Raw genomic sequence first — 22253 nt, forward strand, 5'->3', positions numbered from 1 at the left:
AACTCTAACTTAACCTCATTATGCACAAATATATTTAGTGTGTATGTATGGCAAAAGCAAAAACCATTGTAGTTAAACCATAATTCTGAAGGAGCTGACTTTAAAGTTCAGTCAGTTTTGTTTTGAAACTCAGGTTCTTTAATTTGTTGCTCAACAGCAATTATGGAGTAGATGTGAGGCATCAGGCTTTTCCAAACTCACTAATTTCTAGTAGAGTAGTTTTCAGAGAATTGTTTCTTCATATGAATAATTTCCCCCTCTTTCATGGAGGCTTCAGTACCTGTTTTTCTTCCACGATGATTTTACAAACTCAGGCAAGTGTAGAAATTGACAAGTAGAACTGCCTTCTCTCTTAAGGAGACATTTGGAAGTGGTCATTCTCTTTTGGAAGCCACTTATTCTGTGTTCTTCTTTGACCAGAAGTAACATGTAATAATACCTTTCTGGTTACTGTATCTTCAATCCTCTGTGACTTAAAGGATGGTCTCAAAATGCCTCTGTTTTCAGTAATATGTTCTCTGAAAATGTCTTTAATCATGTGACATGACATCATTGATGTCTTTGAAGTTTAAATTTCAAATGTTTATGAATGGATATGACTCCGAAATGTCTGCTGACCAACCAGCAAATGACTTCCTTATATACACAGCTGCCATATGAGTTTCAATTCTAACAACAAAGGTAGACAAGCAAAGAGCCTTTTGCTTATTTAGATGTCCTCCTTGAGTAATCTCATTGTCTGAGATATTTCAATGTACCAACACCTCCAGTTTTATTGGGGTTGCTTAACAGACTTTGCGACTCTGAAAATGGCTTTTCTTTCTGAGTGTAATTGTGTGTGTCTGTGTGTCCCTGTGTCCAAACCCACAAAATAAATTTACTAAAAAAATATATTTTATAACTAAAGATTAATATTAACACATTTCTGTCACAGATTCCCAAGAATTTACATTTGCTCACCCTCTCCACCTCTGATTCCCTCACTGATCACTGGATCATATACCTCGTGTTTTCCCTTCCCAAAATCCACAATCAGCTCCTTAGTTTTGGTTACATTGAGTGAGAGCTTGTTGTTAGTGCACCATTTGCCAAGTTTTCAATCTCCCTTTCATATGCTTCTTATACACCCCACTACTGTGGTATTGTCAGCAAATTTGTAAATAGTGTTGTCATAATGAGCTACTCAGTCATAGGTGTAAAACAAGTAAAGCAGGGGGCTAAGTATGCAGCCCTGCAATGCTCCGGTAATGATGGAGATTGTGGAGATGTTCTTGCCACTCGACATTGATTGAGGTCTGGCAATGAGGAAATCCATGATTCAATTATTGAAGATTGCTGGTCAGTTTTGAGGGGATGATTGTTCTGAATACCGAACTGTAATCATTAAAGAGCATCCTGATGTATGCATCTTTGCTATCCAGGTGTTCCAGGGTTTTGTGCAGAGCCAGTGAGATGGCATTTGTCATAGACATTGCTGTGTTAGGCAAATTAGGATGGATCCACATCTGCACTCAGGCAGAAGCTGATATGCTTCAGCACCAGCCTCTCAAAACTCTTCATCACTGTGGATAGGAGTGCTACTCGTTGGTACCACACTCGTCTTTGGTATCAGTATGATCGAGGCCTGTTTGAAATAGTTGGGTACCACACACTGTCAGAGTGAGATGTTGAAGATATCCATGAATACATCAGCCAGTTGGTCAGCACAGGTTTTCAGTACTCTGTCCAGACCAGATGCTTTTCTTGGATTCACTCTCCCGATGACAGCCCGCAAGTCACCTTCAGATACTGACAGTAGAGGATCATCAGGGGACATGGGGGTACGCAGTAATTATTCCTTGTTCTGGTGGTAAAATCAGGCATAGAAGACATTAAGGTCATCTGGGAGTGAAGCTTTGCTGTCTCCCATTTCACCGGATTTGGTTTTGTATCAGGTTATGTCATTTAGGCCCTGCCACAGCTGTCAGGTGTCCCTTGTTTCCATTTTCATCCTGTATCTCCACTTCACATGGGAAATGTCTTTCCTCATGTTGTACTTGCTCCTTGTGTAGTGTTCTGGATCTCCGGACTTAAATTACTGTGATCTGGTTCCTAGCACATGCTGAAATATCCATAATTTTTATGGACAGGTGGAGAAATGATTGAAAAGGTTCATGAAATTCTGGCCTAAAACTCTGATAAGTTATTCTCCAGCTATGTAAGCTGTCATAGGCCCATGGATGGAGTGAGCAGCACTGGTCATCATGCTTTCAGAGAGAGTCGATGCCTCAGAAGGGAGACTGTAGATTTAACTGAATGATCCTGGTATGCAAGATATTAAAGAATATGGTGAATGTGGGGAACATCTATTAAGATCAGTAGTGTATCTATAACAGTCTTATCGACTCCGTGCTATGAAACTCACTCATTGATATTTTCTTTCTTTGAAAGGGTTTGGGTTCTGGAAGATCCATGGAACTAACAATTCCACAAAATGTAAAAAATCTGATCATGGAGCTGGAATGGCTCCAAAACAAGAAGTTTTACTGGATGATTACAGGCAAAATGTTCAGGTTCATTTCCAAACCTGGAAGATGATTGTGAGAGACAGTAAGTCAGTTTGATGTCTGTGCTGGTGTATTGTGACAATATTAGGTCCAGAACATCTGTACTGGTGCTTCAAGAATGTTTCTGTAATGATTGATATCCAGTGGAATGAAAAATTGAATGTCATTATGGCAAAACAACAAACGGCTTTTTACAAAAGGTTTTCCTTAAAGTACATTTCAGCTCAATTCATTCCACCTCCCTTTGTTCCAGTGCATTTGAGCAAAGTTGCATCCAATACTGTACGAGGACTTCCAAACAAGTTTAATAACTTTTTAAGATATGTGATGAAGCTGATAACCTGAAATAACTATGCCACAAAGTGGGAAAGTGAGGATGGCATCTTAAGTAAAATACCTGAAGTCACATGACTGGTATTCATTCAGGTTTGATGCAAAGCTTTACAGAGATATAACAGTAGGCAACCAAATGCTTAGTGAAACAAGTGGATTGAAACAATGACTTCAACAAGCACATTGAGATAAAGGTGCAGAGAAGATTTTGTAGAGGTTATCATAATTTAAAGCCAAGGACTTTGGAGAGAAAAGGGAGAATGGAGTTTGACAATATTTGCAAGAGTCTCAGTTCCCTTTTTGAGGAGATGCATGAAGAATTTGATAATAATGAGTTTATTATCATGATCACTGTACAAAGTAAATATGCAGCATATTTTTGGTACAGCCAACAGGTACTTTGAAAAAGAAACATAAACTAAAAAACTGCAATAATGCAGGGAAACCTTTTGTGGTCTCAGATCAATCCTTCATTCATAAGAAGAGGAGTTTCAAGACCCCGATAGCTGTTGGAAATAAACTGTTCTCAAACCTCGAGGTAACTACTGCCTAAGGTGGCAGTGAGAAGAGGTTATGACCAGGGTGATAGGGGGTCCTTTATGACGTTGGCTGCCTTCTTGAGGCAGTGCTTCATGTAGATGTATTCAGTGGGTGGGAGGTCAGAACCTGGGGGACCTCTCGATGTATTTCACCTTCTGAAATCCTTCTACATTCCTGGGCAATCGCAGTCCAAAACCAGTCTATGCTGCTACTTGTCAATATACATTCGACAGTCCACCGGTACAAATTTTGTAGCCTATTCAATGACATGCCAAACTCCTCAGACTTCTTTGAAAATCAAGGCATTGGTGTGCTATCTTCATGGTTGCCTTGTTATGCTGGCTCGAGGAGAGGACTTCTGATATATGGACTCCCAGAAACTTAAGAATCAGAATTAGAATTGAAATTGGTTGTCTGTGGTTCATGGTCCATTCAGAAATTTGATGGCAGAGGGGAAGAATCTATTTTTGTACAGCTGAGAGTTGGTCTTCAGGCTCCTATATCTCCTTCCTGATGGAAGCAATGTGACAAGGGCATGGCCTGGATGATGAGGGTCCTTGAGGATAGAGGCTGCTTTCATTTTGGGGATTAGACAATCCTTTCCTCATTGGAATTAATCTACCAGACCTCTGAAGATAATTAGTGAGTGCCACCGTGCAATACTTTGTCATATTATTAAATTAGGCATGATATGTTCTATTGTACCAGTTCTACACTGAAATGTCGTGATAGGCTATAATCTTGTCTCTGGAATTCATATATTTCTTTCATCTTGGTTTAGTGCTTGACATTATAAGAAGCCCTATAATATAGTATCCTCTCTCTCTATATATGTTACACCTAATTCGTGTATCTGCTCATGTACCGGGTGACTTCCTTGCCCCATTAATGTAATGAGCAGGTACATAAATTGGATGTGACATAAATAGAGAGGATATAGGAAAGTTCAGGCTTTTTGTCAGCTCTAGCACCTAAAATTTAACACTGCGCCCCTGCCCACCACCCTGCCAAGCAATGTCCACAGTAGCGACCTGGCATGGAGCGGCGGGGCTATCACCCACGAGGCAGAGAGAGAAATGTGCTCTGTCCTGGTGTAAAATAGATTGCTAATTTGTGTGTCTAGCCAATAGTGATGCCTCGTGATTTGAATTAGCCGACAGCAAGATGTGCACTAATTTGTGGCCGGAGCCCAACCTTGACTGACAGGTGATGTAATTAGTGGCCGGAGCTCAACCTTGATTGACAGGTGATGCGACTTCCAAATAAGTTCCAGATGGCGGAGTTCACACATTCCAGTCAGGCAGAGGGCCACATTTCCTCCACGCACAACACAAGCCTTCCTCGTGATTGCATTGACAAGGAGGCCCCAGGACCGATCTTTATAGATGCTGACACCTAGGAATTTGATGTTCCTTACCCTCACCACTGCTGACTCCTTAATGAGGACTGGTTTGTGTTCTCCTGATTTACCCCTCCTGAAGTTCACAATCAGTTCCTTAGTTTGGCTAGCGTTGAGTACAGCTCTGTGGCACCTGGTGTTCCTAGGCAGTCTGATCTCGGAAGCTAAGCTGGCTCAGGACTGGTCAGTACTTGGAGGGGAGACAGTCTGGGAACACCAGGTACTGCAGATTTCTGTGAGGGGTGCTGGACAAAGTGGTGACTCTCTATCTCCCTTATGGTAGACAAAAGTTAAAGTATTTCATGTATGTTACATTCTAAGTGTGGTATTACATGTCAATAACGGCACCTTTACCTTTCTTTTTTTAACCTTTAAGGTTGCTCTTGTGACACCACTCAACTAGCTGATCTTTCTCACTCCTGTGACCTTTCTCATTGATATTGAACCACTGAACTCAGTGCTTCCACAGGACTATGAGGTCAAGGATGCACAGTTTTTGAACAAGATGAACAAATGTTGAAATATTCCCAAATTGAGACAGTACATGATACAGGTGGAAGCTCATTATTATGTCGTATCATTGTACAGTTGCTGCCCTTATCATTCCAGTTTGAGTACTACTATTGATCATCATGAAACATTTCATAACTTTGTGCAAAACTTCATACTTTAAGGAAGATGCAATCCTTAAAATTTCCTGCAGCATTCAATAAATGACTTCCATCTCAACACCAGTTCCCCATTTTCTTCATTTGGCATTCAACTTGATTAATCCGTTTTGAACATGCTTACAGGTTGAGCACCAGCCCCCTTTTGGGATAAAAAAATTTCAGTGATTAACAAGTTAAGAAATTTTTCCTCATTTCAGTGCCAAATGGTTAACCCCTTATTCTGAGGACGAAATCTCTAGTGCCAGACTGAACACAAGGAATCAACCTCTTAGGATCTACACAGTCAAACTCCTTAATGTTAAATGTTCAAGTTAGATCACCCATCATTATTGTAAGATCTGTGAAGTCTGGTCCACTCCCTCCCTCCCTCATTAGGCACATCCTTTATGCCTTGAAAAAGTTCTGTTAACCTCTATCACAATCCAACAAAAACAGATATTTCCTCCCATAAGTATGGAATAAACAAGATCAAGTGGTAACTAAAGGAACAAAGTTTTCAGGAAATTGTGTTATATTCCTGTAGATTACTTAAGTTAATTAACCTTGTGTGACCTTGGGTTTTAGGGGGTTGTCTCTCTTGAAATAATTCCCTGCGCCAGACAAAATCAACATTTTTTTTCACTCAGAACTAATTTGTAATTGTTCAAAAAGGTACTTGTATTTTTTTTTAAACTGCCATAAAATCCTAATGTATGCAAGCTTACCTAGTCAACCTTTTATGATTAAGGTACTGGAATGCTTCATGAAAATCAGGACTTCTATTTTTGAAGTAAAACACGAAAGTCTGCAGACACAGTGGTTGAAGTAAAAACCCAAGGCTGGAGAAACTCAGCAGGTTAAACAGTGTCCTTTGTATAGCAAAGATGCATAACCAATGTTTCGGGCCTAAGCCCTTCAGCAAGGAATGTAAAAGGAAGGGGGGAACTAATGCAAGTTACTTATCGAATGCTGAAGGAATTTTTTCATACCTTGATGAAGGGCTCAAGCCTGAAACATTGGTTATGCATATTTATCTTTGCTGTATAAAAGGACACTGTTTGACCTGCTGAGTTCCTCCAGCATTGTTTTTTTAACTTCTATTCTTCATTGACCTTTTGAGAATGATAATAGAAATAGTACGTTATTCAACCCTCGAGAAAATGGTTGATCTTTGGCCTAAATGTTTAGCTTCCTCTACCCCATAACCTTTAATACTCCTGGTTAAGAGATATCAATCACAGACTTCGTTAATCATTGACTTTGGTATCTGCAAAAAAGAATTCTTAACTTCCAGTGTCCTCTGATGTAGATGTCTTTTTAGATGTATTTTCCAGTGTAATCCCTAAAAGGCCTCCCTCAAATTTTTGGACTGCTTCTCCAGAATAGATTTCTCAAAAGACATAAAGAATTTCTCTCTGTTAGTTAAGTAAATGGGACCCAACAGTATCAGACAGATGTTTTAGCTGTCAGAAGGAAACGGGAACAACAGTACTTGCAATTTGGGCATGTGAGAAAGTGGAAAAGTTTTGGGAAGATCTAAATTAGGTATTAAATAAAATCACAAAAAAAAACATACCAAAAAATCCAGAGATCTTTCTTCTAAGTAATATAAGAAGTAAAGAACTTGGCCTCGATTTGGATGAAGCCCAAAAAAGATTTATTATGATAGCCTTAGCTGTAGCAAAAAAATTTATAATGTCAACATGGAAATCAGAAGATAGCCTGAGAATACAGCAATGGTACGTAGAAATAAATAAATGTATTCCATTGGAAAAAATAACATATAATTTAAGAAATAACATCACAGTATTCAAACAAATTTGGGAACCGTACATGGAACACAACAGAGAGGTTCTACCGCAGACCTCCACCTCCTAAAATGACAGAAGGAGAAGAAGACGAAATGAACTGACCCAGTGTGTAAAAGTAGATGACACAATTTTCTTATTTTCATTTGTGTGATGACATTGTTTAATGGGTTTAATGTATTGTATATTTTGAACGTTTAGTGGGTGGGGAGGGGGGGTCGGAAGGAGGGAGGGAAGGGAGGGGGGAAAAAGGGGAGAAAATGACACTGTATATTCAAGAGGGAAATGTTTATGTGTATTTTGGTCAATATGGTTCATAGTGTGAAAAATAAAAAAAAAAATAAAAAAATAATTTCTCTGTTTAACCAATGATTTCCCTTTAATGTCTTAAAAAATGAAATCCCGGCATTCATTAACCTTCAGGAAATGCAACCCCAGTTTGTGAAATCTCTTTATGACATTCTGTTAAGGCTAATATATTTTTTTCAAGGTATGGTGCCCAGAGCTGAACATTACCAATTTCATAACTGGTTAGTTTAGTTGCCTGCAGCTTCAGTTTCATGAATGCAGGCACACAATTGTGTAATGTAGAGCAGTGCACCACCTTGTGGACTGATGTAGATCTCACCATTTGCAATTTTTATCACAGCTTTTATTTATACAGAACCTCCAGGCAAGTTAACATCCAAAGACATTGGCCAAGAGCTTTGAAACGCACCAAATGAGGAGATATAAAATATTTGATGAAACACTTTGAAGGTTGCGAAGTACTATTGTACTTGAGAAACTCAGTACATCACACAGCATCCTTAGAAAGTATCGAAAGTGCCTTTACTTCCTACAGTTGCTGTGTGACGCTGAGTTTCTCCATCATATTTGTATATTGCTCTTGACCCCAGCATTTGTAGACTTTCTTGCTTAACACTGAATCGGGTTGTAGCCTTTACTACATTGTTGGCCAGAAGAGCCATTTTATTTAAATGGAAAGATCCTAATTCACTTACTTTGATGCAATAATTCTCTCAAGTTATGTCATGTTTAAGTTTAGAAAAAATTAGAAGTTGCACTTTTGATCCCCCTGTTAAGTTTGAAGAGACTTGGCTTCCTTTTATAAACTATTTTCGCATAAGTTAATCTGTATAATGACTTTAACTTCCAGACTGTTTTGGATTTCTGTTATCTTTATTGGCAAGGACCAGATGAATAGTTTGTATTGATCTGTTGTAGTGAACTCTCAATTTAGGCTGCCCAGCTTTTTTATATTTTATTTGTGTTAATTTGGGTAGGTTAGATGGGGATTTAACAATAATTTTTTTCTCCTTTTTAAAAAAAACACTTTAAAGGTTATTTGACAGAAGCTTCCTCAGGTCAAGGCAGATGATAGCATAGCCAGCAGTGGTGGAGCAATGAAGATCGGGTCAGCAGGGCAAGAGTATGGGGAGCAGAGAGTATTGATGGGTTGGATGATACCGGATAGATGGGGACAAGTGAAAACACAGATGGATTTGAAACTTTTGTAGATTGTTATTTTGCCGGACAACCGCAACTCCCCTCTCCATTTGGATTGCGAACCCGCTCGCATGCGTCAACTGATTTTGCAGTGACTGTTATTCCTCCACCCAAACCCCTCCAGAAAATACTTTTATCTTCACATATAACAAACTCATCCTCTTTCCCCCCCCCTTACTTCCTTTCTTCCCTTTTCTTTCTCTTCTTTAGTTCTTACTTATACATTATTTTTACATCTTTATATGTATTTTGTCATTGTTCTTGTTACATCTATTCATCTCTCCTTCTGTCCTGCAGGCATTCTGCAAATGCTTCCTCCGGATCTGAGAACAGTCTGTTTTTTGCTCCCCCGGGATAAATATTTTAAGCACAGCTGAACATCTTAACATAAATTTGTAACCTTTTTTCCGTAGGATTGATTTTGCTGTATTAAACTTCTTTAAGAGTTCAAAACTTATGTCTGGGTAAAAAAATATTTTTTCACCCTTGTATTCCAATGGTTTTTTGTCTTCTGTAATTTTATTCCTTGCCCTCTCCAGTATATTTTCTCTTGTCATGTATCTCAGAAATTTTACTAAAACGGATCTTGGTTTTTGCTATGTCTGTGGTTTCAGGGCTAGTGTTCTGTGTGCCCTTTCTATTTCTGGCATTCCCAGGACCTTTGGGATCCATTCTTTTATAAATTCTTTCATATTTGTGCCTTCTTCATCTTCCTTTAGGCCCACTATCTTTACGTTGTTTCATCTCCTATAGTTTTCCATTATACCCATCTTCTGAGCTAACACCTCTTGTGGCTCTTTAACTTTTTTGTCACTTTCTTTCAATTTTCTTCTTAAGTCATTCACTTCCATATCTACAGCCGTTTCTTGTTCTTCCACATTTTCTAATCATTTCTCTATTTCTGTCATGATCAGCTTTATTCTACTCACTTTTTCTTCCGTACTTTTCATTTTTCTTTTCATTTCACTAAATTTTAATGTCAACCATTCTTTTAATGCTCTCATTTGTTCTTGAATTTTTTTAAAATCTAAGTACTGTCCATCTATTTTACCTTCTGTTTCTTTGTGCAGAGCTTGGTTTTCTTCTTCCTCTTCTTCTGTGTCTGCACCTGTGTTTGTCTCTTCTACTTCTCTTCCTTTGTATCTGTGTCTCTTCTGACTTTCTTGTTGAGTTGCTTGTCTCACTTTTCTGGGCTTCTTCTTGCTTGGCTTCTTCCTGTTGGTATTATTCTTCTGGGCTAGTCATCTGTTGGGCCTCCTGCTGTTCTTCTTTCCTATCACTCCCTTTCCTGTCATTTTCCTCTTCTTCCAGCTGAGAGCCCTGGTGTTGGGCATCCCTCAGCTGGCTGCGCTGTGTTTGCTCGCTCCTCAGCTGGGCCCCCCCTCCTGTCGGTGTTCTCTTTTTCCTTAGTGAGCGCACTGCGTATGCACGACTCCTCGTGCATGCGCCGTTGCGTGCTTTTGTTTGGCTCAGAGAGCCATTTTTGCAGTCCAGCGGTTGGGAGGTCGCAACTCTGCGGGGTTGTCACCAAGCCTGGGGAGCGGGCTCTTTTCTCCACGACGGCTCCCTGTTTATTCATGCAGGTAAGGCCTTCTCCTTTCTCTTCCAGCGTCTTTTCTGCTTTTTTTCCCGTTGTTTTTACTTTTTCCTTGGGTGCCATTTTCTTTCTTTTCTCCACAACTTTATCTTTTATTTGTTATGCTTTGTATTTCTTGAACTTTGTCTTTTCACTTTATTTCTTCTTTTCTGGAGAGGCTTGGTATTCTCCTACCGGCCACTACGCCATCACGTGACTCCTCTAGATTGCTACTTTGGAAGTATGTGATTAAATCCTTGTTCTCAACTCTTGATCCATGCTCAATGTGTTAAGATGGTCCAGATTTTTGTATGGCTTAAAAAAAAGGTTAACTTCTGTTTTATTGTCACTGAATCCTTATCAAAAAAGTTTGGTGATGTTAGAATTAATCTGAGAGGGTGTACTTCTGCAAAATCTCTGTTGCCATTCATTAAATGGCGGTCTGGGGACAAAGTGATCAAATGAATTAGGACTAAAGATAATGGGATGGAACGTGTGTCTCTCTTGATTAAGAGTGAGCATTTACCCTGTCTGAGTTTCTCTTTGTACAAGTCAGCCAATTATCGTTGGAATGCAGTTTGAAGCAGACAGTTCATCTTGATCCTGAAGGGAGATACATTGTTGATGCTGGAAATTTGAAATAAAAATAGAAAATGCTTGTAATACCCAGCAAGCCCGGCTAGTCTCTGAACACAAACTGTCTCTGCCTCCACTGAGAGTTTCCAGCATTTTTGGTTTCTGAGGAGACACAAGATGCTGCAGATTCTGGAATCTGGACCAAAAGAAACAACCTGCCAGAGGAATTCAGTGGTTCACGTAGCATCTGTGGAGGCAAAGGGATGGTCGACATTTCAAGTCGCACCTCTTTCCCCTCTCAGGTGCTGCTGCTTGATCCTGCAGCACTTTGCTTCATGCTGAAATTTGTGTGAAATGGTGAATGGAATTTGGATAATCAGTGATGGAGAAAATATCAAGAGCAATGGGAGAAGGATGGGGGCAGGGCGAAAGATAGGCTTAATTTATAGTCTTTTCAAAGATGGGTAAGTCATAATAGTTTCATTATTTTCCTAGATTCTATCACATAAATTGTGTGCTCAACAGGGCATCAAAATACCATGAAATGAAAGAGCTAAGAAGCTACTTTCATTTTGTTTGAATGGTATCACTGTCATTAAGAACTTGAGCGATGTGGGCTCATAGGCCAGAAAGGCCTGTTACTGATCAGTATTTCTAAATGAAAATAAAACCTTACTGATCATTATTGATTCTCCTTTTCTCACATTACCAGTGGTCTGAACTTGCCATGACATATATAAGAATGAGAAAATTAACAAAGATGGATATTAAAAGCAAGCCAGATTAGTAAAGAAGAGAAAAAGGAATAGAAAATTATCATGATAAGGGGAGATGAGGTAGGGTGTGGGTTTGTAGGAACCACACACAAGAATTGAATTGTGGATTATGTTTCAGTGACTTTGGCGACTGATTAATGAGGAAAGATGATGGACGATGGAACAACTTAACTGAGGACAGGTTCATATTCAGAATTTAGCTGTTTTGAGAGGTTCTTTCACTGGATTTCACTACTTCTGTACTTCATTACATTAAACTGTCAACATGTTTGTTATAGAATTAGGAATAAGCATTTGACTCCATGTGCCTGCCCAGCCATTCAAAACGATCAGAGGTGATCTTTTAACTCCAATATCTATTTTGTGTCCTAACTGCCTATCCGTTGAATCCCTTAATACCAAGTGCCTTAGAATGTCAAGATGTGAAAGATGTAATATAATGCAGTTTTTTTCCTCTCTAATTAAGATATCAGTTCTGCCCTATGCACTCATGATTGTGTAGCTAAGTTCAGCTCCAACATAATAAATTTGCTGTCAACAGCACTGTTGTTGGCCAAATAACGGAAAATAATGAGTCAGAGAACAGGGTAGAGATCGAGAATCTGGTTGGGTGATGCCAACTCAGTGTCAATAAGACCCATGAGCTTGTTGTGGAATTTAGGAAATGGAGGCTGAAGGACCATGCATCTGTCTGCATTGATGGGACATTGGTAGAGAGGGTTAACTTGGTGGAAGTCCATATATCAGAGGGCCTCTCCTGGAGCTAGCACATCGAGATCGCACACCAATGCTTTGACTGTCTAAACCCTTTTTGTATGGAGCGATGTAGCGTTGCAGCCAACTGAACGAGGAAAAAAAAGGACAGACTTACCTTTTATGGAGGAGGCCTATAAGGTTGTTCCAGCATTGCTTTTATTGGAGAGCAGCATTGGGAGCCGTTCTCCGGAGCTGAGGGCATTCAGCGTTCGGTCTAACCTATCTGCCGAAGAACGGCTGACTTCATTACCCATAATCTCCCACGCAGCGGAGAGTGGTTCCAGCTGTGTAGAGTATTTTGGGTAACAAAGATGGCCATTGATTCCCCATTAAAACAAAAAGTGGCTCACACCACCAGCTTCTGCTGTGCCCTTGTCTGCCTCCCACCAGCCTGGCTCAGTGAAGGAGCGAGAGGTGGAGGGGGAATGGGAAGAGGACATTTACAGGTGGCAGGAGGGTGCCCTAACCCCAGCACCAATCACCGTGGGAGCCCTGATGGTGGCTCCTGGGTTGCAGGCTGACAATGACATCGCAATATCATCAGCCCGGCCCTAAGCAGCCGCATTCAGCAGCATTGCCTTTATGGAACAAGACGATGTGACTCGCTCCACCTCTGGGACTACCCCCCTGGAAGGATCGGAGCCCACATCCAGCATTCACCGTTGGCGTTTTTATAATGGTAGGTGCAGCGATATGAAGGCGGAGAACATCTGCTTTTTTACCACTATAAAAAGGCCTTAAGAGGCCTGAGGAGAATATCTTATATCTATCAAACTTCTACAGATGCACCGTGGAAAGGATGCTGACAGGTTGTATCGCAGCCCAGGTTGGTAATTCAAATGCTCAGGAATGCAGAAGGTAGCAAACAAAGCCACAGCCATCACATCCATTGAGCTATCTATGTGAGCCGCTATCTCAAGAAGGTAACCAACATCATGAGGGACTCCCATCACCCTTTTCACAACCTCTTATTGCTATCTTTGGGAAGAAGGTAGAGAAGTATGAAGTCCAGCACCTTGAGGTCCAAGAACATTTAATTTTTTTCCCCCAAAAGCTATCAGATTCTAACCCTAACCTTTCTTTACTTCCTAATCATAAATTACTCCAGGACCAGCAAAAGGCTGTCTGCAATAATGCACTCTTTCATTTACTGAATACTTTTCTTGCACAAACTGTAACTCAAATATTTATTATATGTCTTTCATGTTTATTATTTCTTTTCTTACTGGGGTCAATTAAAGTATAATTGTGTTTTTTTTAAATAAGTATCCATTTGGCTGCAAAATGTAAGAATTTTGGTTCACATGTACATTGTACTTAAGTGTATGATCTTATCTAAAAGCTGAAAGTAGATCTTCTTTCGGTTCAGTATCATTTGGACAGGTTGAGTCTTACTTGTTCTACAGCAACAAGCAATTTGCAGGCAGTTGCAGAAGAAAGCCCTGAAGAGGCGATAATACTCATGAATTCTCTTGCCACTCATTTACTGCTGACACCACAGATAAAAAAAACATTTAATCTAATTATGTGATTCAATTATTTGCTGAAGGTGCTTGTCAGGTCATTGTAAAATCTTCCACCTAACTCGAAAAACAAGTACCTTTTTAAGTGGATTGTTCCACTTCAGATTTTACAATGAGGTGTCATTTTGGTGGTGGAAGGAGAAGCTCTTTCATGCCAGGTCTTCAAATGGAGGCCAGCTGTAAGCATGGAGGGAAAACATATGGCCATTTCAGTTCAGGCCTCTGCCTGAAGACCGGCTACGGGGAAGATAAAAAATCTGGAACTTACCATTCAGACTGCAGCCCAAAAAGGCTGCTCCAGCATTCCATTCAAAGGAGAGGCGCCTCATAGTGCCCTCCGGATCCCTGTGGAGGTGGGCCGACTAGTGCTGTAGTGCTACCCATCATCAATACGCGACAGAGCAATAGCCATCTTCCCTACCCATAATCCCCCATGGAACTAAAACTGCTCTATGGTTCCCAGAACAGTTTCAGCTGCATGGGGGATTATGGGTAGGGAAGACGGCCATTGCTCTGCCACGTTTTGAGCCACAGAGAGTGGCCTTGAAGGCTAAAGCGGCCGGGTGTGGCTGTCCCAGCCCACACCGGCCACTCCCTGATGGTCCCCGCTGCCCCGAGGACTCCCCACTGCCCCTGACTTGGAGGGAGAGGGGTGAGTGGGGAGATAGGTCGTGGGCTGACGGCATCATCAGCATGCCCCCAAACAGCTGCCTAGCACAGCTGCCAATTCAGATCGATCTGTGGAGCGCTGCACTGCAGAAATTATCCCTCTTGGAGAGGGGTTGGATTATGTGGCTTTGAGACTGCCTCCGCACATTCAGAAAGGTAAGGTAGGTAATTATACGTTTTGGCAGAGTTTCTCTGTCTTTACACCCCAACTTTTGGGGTATCTGAAATGGCCTATAAACTTACCTTTCATCCAACAGCCCTAAAAGGCTGTTCTTGTGCCGCATTCATGTTATAGTGCCCTCTGGAGCCGATGGAGGTGGGGCTACTGGTGCCATAGCACCAACCGTTATAAATATGTGGCAGAACAATGGCCATCTTCCCTACCCATAATCCCCTTGCCACTTTGTGTTTCCCAGAACAATTCCAGCTGCATGGGGAAATATGGGTAGGGAAGATGGCCATTGCTCTGTCACATTTTGAGCTGCTGACGAGCAGCCCCAAAAGCCGAAGCGGTCCAATGAGGTGCCAGAGCGGCTGGTGGGGCTGTCACAGCTGCATCGACCACCCTGACGCCCCCCCACTGGCAGCCCCTGCTGTGACGGCATCTGCCTCGATGGCCCCTGCCCTGACGGTGCCCGCCGGCCACCCCTGCCCTGACGGACCCACTGGACATCCCTGCCCTGAGGGGGTCATGGAGGGAGAGGGGTGAGCGGGTGGGAGAGAGAGGGGAGATAGGTCACGGCCTGATGGCATCATTGCAATGTCATTGGCCCACCTCTAGCCAGTCACTTGCAGCAGCTGTAATTCATGTGAACCCCCTGCCCGAGAGGGATTGCAGTCAGCACCTTGAAGCCGGCCACGCCGCATTCATAGAGGTAAGTCTCCTGACGTAAGGGTGGAGAATCTCTTCTTTTACGGTCGGGCTTTCTCACTGCATGAAAGGGCCTATAGCCTTTGGTCATTTGAGGATCAAGACCTCATCCTGGTCTGCTGTGATTCTGCCTTCCTGAGAGTTGGACTACATCTCAAGGCATGAGAAAAAGACCATTGAAGATGTCTCTGCAAAATCTTTCAAATTCATGAGGAGGATAAGCAAGCCAATGTCAATGCTCAACCCGAGTCTTACATCCTCAGAACGATGCCCTAGTTTCACTTATTTGGCTCATTTGGGCAGACCATATCGATTGCACGGCCAAAACTAGATTCTCAAAAACAGATGCTCTGTTCCAAGTGCTTGTATAGGAAGAGCTTACCAAGCAGGTAAAGGAAAAAAAAAATCAAACATATGTCCAAAGCCTCACTGAAGAAATAGAACATCCCAGAATTTAACTCCACTTGCCTACGTGATCAGTCTTTATCACATTCAGCCCAAGGGACTGCCTAAGAAGAATCGTGTATGAATCTGAATCTAAGAAGAATCTCTATGAATCATTCTACTTGATTTCACAATAATTTCAGTCAGGTAGAACACGTGCTAATTTTGAAGAAGTGGATTTTTTTCAGTGGTGAAGGGAGTAGTCTTGATAGAAATCTTCAACAAATACCATACACAATTGTAGAAATTCATGGCACAGAGAATGGCCATTCATCTAATTTTATCCATGCTGTTGACTATCCCTTTTGTCGCAGCTGAGTCCTTCAGCCCAACAACATCTCAGGCCTCAATTCAATTTCCACTCAACATTCTCTGTGTTAAAAAAAACAAGTTCGCTCTTGTCACTCCTTCATTATATCCCAGTGTTTAACACTGGCATCAACCTTGTAATCTCGATTGATACTTTCATGCCATCACTTCCTTTTCTGATGTAATCACTTTACAGGAAGGGATTGATGGTACAAAAAATTTGTGGTTCACAACCTCTTGACACTTGAACATATTGTGGTGAAACTCAAAAGTCTGCAGGCACTGTGATTGTAGCAAGAACACACAGCGTCATTTCTGTGAGTTTAATTTATTATATTGTTGCCTTTCAGTATGATCTTCCTGCTCCTGTATTCTATGCCTCATAGGGCCAAAAATCATGCGTGATACCTTAAAAACAACCACATATAGTGCTACCTTTAGGAATATGTTGATGCATTCCTTGGTTTCCCTATTTCAGTGTACTTCTGAGCATCCAAACATTCTGTGTGTATACTTCCTTGTTTGCCCTCCCCATGAGCATTTCCTCAGTGTGCGTGCTCACTCACATGATCAGTCGATTGTCACCTTTACCAAACAGCTTTCTTCCTCAATGTCAATCATATGGCTAGTATTCATTACCCTGCGTGATTAAATATTGATCTATACCATAAAACGTCTCGAGGCATTTCACAGAAGTTTCATGTAAAATTATCATTGAGACATGGGAAGAAATATTAGGATGGATGAAGTAAAGTTATTTTGTCCAAAGAAAGATTAAGAAGGGCAAAAATCGAAGGATTGCTCTACTGGTGGACCTTGAAGCAAGCAAAATGGAGGTTGGTTAGAAGGGAAATGGCAGGCAGTGGGAAGGATTCAACGAAGTTTGGTGGAAGTTAGGACACAGATTGTAAAAGTTTGATGAACCTAATGTATTAAGAAAGCAGTTTGAAGAAATGTGCTGGTGTGTGGCAACATTTTGCAAGCTGCTGCCGGCAAAACCTCTATTTGCATGCATTACAATTATTCTACTTTCATATTACCACTGCTGTTTCTTTGGCTTGGCTTCGCGGATGAAGATTTATGGAGGGGGTAAAATGTCCACGTCAGCTGCAGGCTCGTTGGTGGCTGACAAGTCCGATGCGGGACAGGCAGACACGGTTGCAGCGGTTGCAGGGGAAAATTGGTGGGTTGGGGTTGGGTGTTGGGTTTTTCCTCCTTTGTCTTTTGTCAGTGAGGTGGGCTCTGCGGTCTTCTTCAAAGGAGGTTGCTGCCCGCCGAACTGTGAGGCGCCAAGATGCACGGTTTGAGGCGATATCAACCCACTGGCGGTGGTCAATGTGGCAGGCACCAAGAGATTTCTTTAGGCAGTCCTTGTACCTCTTCTTTGGTGCACCTCTGTCACGGTGGCCAGTGGAGAGCTCGCCATATAACAGGATCTTGGGAAGGCGATGGTCCTCCATTCTGGAGACGTGACTTACCCAGCACAGTTGGATCTTCAGCAGCGTGGATTCGATGCTGTCGGCCTCTGCCATCTCGAGTACTTCGATGTTAGGGATGAAGTCGCTCCAATCAATGTTGAGGATGGAGCAGAGACAACGCTGGTGGAAGCGTTCTAGGAGCCGTAGGTGATGCCGGTAGAGGACCCATGATTCAGAGCCGAACAGGAGTGTGGGTATGACAACGGCTCTGTATATGCTTATCTTTGTGAGATTTTTCAGTTGTTTGTTCTTCCAGACTCTTTTGTGTAGTCTTCCAAAGGCGCTATTTGCCTTGGCGACTCTGTTGTCTATCTCGTTGTCGATCCTTGCATCTGATGAAATGGTGCAGCCGAGATAGGTAAACTGGTTGACCGTTTTGAGTTTTCTGTTAAATCTATTTCCAGGTTTGGCAGCTTTGCACTGTTTTAATTGTTGGTTTTAATGGTACGTCCTGGCTATTTACACCCAATTAATTGACCAAGCTCGTTCGTTTTTGCAGGGTCGGAGGAAACCAGAGTACTGTGAGCAAACTCATGCAAGTCACTGGTGGGAGAACGTACAAACTCCTTACAGACAGTGCTGGATGTGAACCTCGGATGCTGGTGCTGTAGTCTTTGTCTTGGCTTCGCGGACGAAGATTTATGGAGGGGGTAAAAAGTCCACGTCAGCTGCAGGCTCGTTTGTGGCTGACCAGTCCGATGCGGGACAGGCAGACACGATTGCAGCGGTTGCAAGGGAAAATTGGTTGGTTGGGGTTGGGTGTTGGGTTTTTCCTCCTTTGCCTTTTGTCAGTGAGGTGGGCTCTGCGGTCTTCTTCAAAGGAGGCTGCTGCCCGCCAAACTGTGAGGCGCCAAGATGCACGGTTTGAGGCGTTATCAGCCCACTGGCGGTGGTCAATGTGGCAGGCACCAAGAGATTTCTTTAGGCAGTCCTTGTACCTTTTCTTTGGTGCACCTCTGTCACGGTGGCCAGTGGAGAGCTCGCCATATAACACGATCTTGGGAAGGCGATGGTCCTCCATTCTGGAGACGTGACCCATCCAGCGCAGCTGGATCTTCAGCAGCGTGGACTCGATGCTGTCGACCTCTGCCATCTCGAGTACCTCGACGTTAGGGGTGTGAGCGCTCCAATGGATGTTGAGGATGGAGCGGAGACAACGCTGGTGGAAGCGTTCTAGGAGCCGTAGGTGGTGCCGGTAGAGGACCCATGATTCGGAGCCGAACAGGAGTGTGGGTATGACAACGGCTCTGTATACGCTTATCTTTGTGAGGTTTTTCAGTTGGTTGTTTTTCCAGACTCTTTTGTGTAGTCTTCCAAAGGCGCTATTTGCCTTGGCGAGTCTGTTTGCTATCTCATTGTCGATCTTTGCATCTGATGAAATGGTGCAGCCGAGATAGGTAAACTGGTTGACCGTTTTGAGTTTTGTGTGCCCGATGGAGATGTGGGGGGGCTGGTAGTCATGGTGGGGAACTGGCTGATGGAGGACCTCAGTTTTCTTCAGGCTGACTTCCAGGCCAAACATTTTGGCAGTTTCCGCAAAGCAGGACGTCAAGCGCTGAAGAGCTGGCTCTGAATGGGCAACTAAAGCGGCATCATCTGCGAAGAGTAGTTCACGGACAAGTTTCTCTTGTGTCTTGGTGTGAGCTTGCAGGCGCCTCAGATTGAAGAGACTGCCATCTGTGCGGTACCGGATGTAAACAGCGTCTTCATTGTTGGGGTCTTTCATGGCTTGGTTCAGCATCATGCTGAAGAAGATTGAAAAGAGGGTTGGTGCGAGAACACAGCCTTGCTTCACGCCATTGTTAATGGAGAAGGGTTCAGAGAGCTCATTGCTGTATCTGACCCGACCTTGTTGGTTTTCGTGCAGTTGGATAATCATGTTGAGGAACTTTGGGGGACATCCGATGCGCTCTAGTATTTGCCAAAGCCCTTTCCTGCTCACGGTGTCGAAGGCTTTGGTGAGGTCAACAAAGGTGATGTAGAGTCCTTTGTTTTGTTCTCTGCACTTTTCTTGGAGCTGTCTGAGGGCAAAGACCATGTCAGTGGTTCCTCTGTTTGCGCGAAAGCCGCACTGTGATTCTGGGAGAATATTCTCGGCGACACTAGGTATTATTCTATTTAGTAGAATCCTAGCGAAGATTTTGCCTGCAATGGAGAGCAACGTGATTCCCCTGTAGTTTGAGCAGTCTGATTTCTCGCCTTTGTTTTTGTACAGGGTGATGATGGTGGCATCACGAAGATCCTGAGGCAGTTTACCTTGGTCCCAACAAAGCTTGAAAAACTCATGCAGTTTGGCATGCAGAGTTTTGCCGCCAGCCTTCCAGACTCCGATATAAAACCTACGACCCAAGGACCTCGCTGCCACGTCCCAGCTTGCTTGGCCACGGCACACGAACCATGGGTGTAAAGGGTGGGGCCAGTACTGCGCGCACTGCACTCCACCTAAAAGCTCCTTTGCGCAGGCCCGAGGACAGGTCCACGTCCTCCCCCTCCACGTCCTCCCCCTCCACGTCCTCCCCCTCCACGTCCTCCCCCTCAAAAGATGCTCACAAACTCAAGCTAGCATGCTGGAACATCAGAACCATGCTAGACAAGCCTGACAGCCACCGACCTGAACGTCGGTCTGCCCTCATTGCACATGAACTCCTCAGACTTGACATCGACATAGCCGCTCTCAGTGAAGTCCGCCTGGCAGATGTAGGCAGCCTCCAAGAACGCGGCGCGGGCTACACACTCTACTGGTCTGGCAAGCCTTCGGATGAACGACGCCTATCTGGTGTAGGCTTCATGGTCAAGAACTTCATTGCCTCCAAACTCGAAAACCTTCCGACAGGCCTCTCGGACCGAATCATGTCCATGCGACTCCCACTTCAAAACAAGCGTCACATCACCCTCATCAGTGTCTATGCTCCAACCCTCCAGGCGGAACCAGCAGAAAAGAACAAGTTCTACACCGACCTGCGCAACCTCATCCAACGTACCCCTACAGCCGACAAGGTTGTCATCCTGGGCGACTTCAACGCTCGTGTCGGCAAAGACTCAGAAACCTGGCCAGGAATCCTGGGCAAGCATGGCGTCGGCAAGTGCAACGACAATGGGCGCCTCCTGTTGGAGCTCTGCGCAGAACAGCGGCTTGTCATTACAAACACCCTTTTTCAGCAGAGGGACAGCCTTAAGACCACCTGGATGCATCCCCGATCCAAACACTGGCACCTCCTGGACTACATCCTGGTGCGAGAAAGTGACAAACAAGATGTGCTCCACACCAGGGTCATGCCTAGCGCGGAATGCCACACTGACCACCGGCTGGTTCGCTGCAAGCTCAACCTTCACTTCAAGCCAAAGCCCAGGAACAATAAAGCCCCCAGAAAGAGGTTCAATGTTGGAAAACTGCAGTCAGACGAAGCGAGAGGAAACTTCCAGGCAAACCTCAATGCAAAGCTCGACGTTGCAACCCGCCTCACGGACCCGTCCCCTGAAACCCTCTGGGATCAGTTGAAGACTACCATACTGCAATCCACTGAAGAGGTACTGGGCTTCTCCTCCAGGAAAAACAAGGACTGGTTTGACGAAAACAGCCAGGAAATCCAGGAGCTGCTGGCAAAGAAGCGAGCTGCCCACCAGGCTCACCTTACAAAGCCGTCCTGTCCAGAGAAGAAACAAGCCTTCCGTCGCGCATGCAGCCATCTTCAGCGCAAACTCCGGGAGATCCAAAATGAGTGGTGGACTAGCCTCGCCAAACGAACACAGCTCAGCGCGGACATTGGCGACTTCAGGGGTTTCTACGAGGCTCAAAAGGCTGTGTACGGCCCCTCACCCCAAGTCCAAAGCCCGCTGCGCAGCTCAGACGGCAAAGTCCTCCTCAGCGACAAGATCTCCATCCTCAACCGATGGTCAGAACACTTCCAATCTCTTTTCAGTACCAACCGCTCAGTCCAAGATTCCGCCCTGCTCCAGCTCCCTCAACAGCCCCTAAGGCTAGAGCTGGATGAGGTTCCCACCCTGGATGAGACATATAAGGCAATCGAACAACTGAAAAGTGGCAAAGCAGCAGGTATGGATGGAATCCCCCCAGAAGTCTGGTGCTGTAGTAGTGTTGCACTAATTGATGCTAATCGTGCCACCCTGGACCGCCATACTTTTTTCTCTGCCCTGCACTCTGTCTTTGTAACACTATCCTGCCCTCTTTGATTTACCGTAACACTACATCCTGCACTTCTGTTTTATTATTGCACTACCCGTGATATTTAACTATTGTTTGACTTGCCTGGATAGCATGAAAAACAAAGCTTTTCATTGTGTCTCACATATATGACAGTAAACAATTCAATTCAATTATTTTAAAATTGTTTTAAAAATTCCAGGAAACTGTAGTGTTGCGCTAACCCTACGGGCAGCATGGTTAGTGTTGTGGTTAATGCAAGGCTGTTACAGCGCCAGCGATCGGGACCAGGGTTCGAATCCCATGCTGTCTGTAAGGAGTTTGTATG

The 22253-nt window shown here is 43.5% G+C and overlaps 1 protein-coding gene and 1 long non-coding RNA gene across 4 annotated transcripts in view; both read left to right on the forward strand.

Annotated features, from left to right (window-relative positions):
- Positions 1-22253, forward strand: part of hsdl2 (hydroxysteroid dehydrogenase like 2) — a 206458-nt gene that overhangs the window by 155658 nt on the left and 28547 nt on the right. The window lies entirely within an intron of this gene.
- LOC138756752 (uncharacterized) lies at positions 1205-7471 on the forward strand. The gene is made up of 3 exons (XR_011353230.1): positions 1205-1338; positions 2431-2589; positions 5195-7471. It is a non-coding gene; the product is annotated as an uncharacterized lncRNA (long non-coding RNA).

Source organism: Narcine bancroftii, chromosome 1 (genome assembly GCF_036971445.1).
Source record: "Narcine bancroftii isolate sNarBan1 chromosome 1, sNarBan1.hap1, whole genome shotgun sequence".
NCBI classification, from domain to species: domain Eukaryota; kingdom Metazoa; phylum Chordata; class Chondrichthyes; order Torpediniformes; family Narcinidae; genus Narcine; species Narcine bancroftii.